Here is a 430-nt window from a genome sequence, read left to right as displayed (position 1 = left end):
CAATGATCAGTCGCCCCGCCAAACCATAGGACGACGTTCTTATTGCGAGAGATATTTCAATCAAACTCGGAACTGCTTATATCGGACTGAAAAATTCCAAATATTGAAATAAAAGCAAGCGAAATAAAAGTTAGAGATTTATTGAAAAGACTTGAAATATTAGTTTCAAAACTAAATCAATAAACGGGATCTCTATAACATATAGCAATCCCATAGCACGTGTTCGAGCTTGTGTCTCTCGCATCTCGCACGGCAAATATAAATGTCGAATGGTGTGTATATAACAGTTTTAGTCGTCCTACGAACTAGAATTTTTCATTGATAAAGTATGTCTGGGTTATCAAAAGTTCGTTTCGTCATGTGAATTTCGAAATATTAGTAACAAATAAACAAATAGAAACACACACATACACAAACATACGTACATGCA

Source organism: Octopus bimaculoides, chromosome 20, assembly GCF_046866305.1.
Source record: "Octopus bimaculoides isolate indiv1 chromosome 20, ASM4686630v1, whole genome shotgun sequence".
NCBI lineage: Eukaryota > Metazoa > Mollusca > Cephalopoda > Octopoda > Octopodidae > Octopus > Octopus bimaculoides.
The sequence above is the reverse complement of the archived record's forward strand: the minus strand, read 5'-3'. Positions refer to the sequence as shown.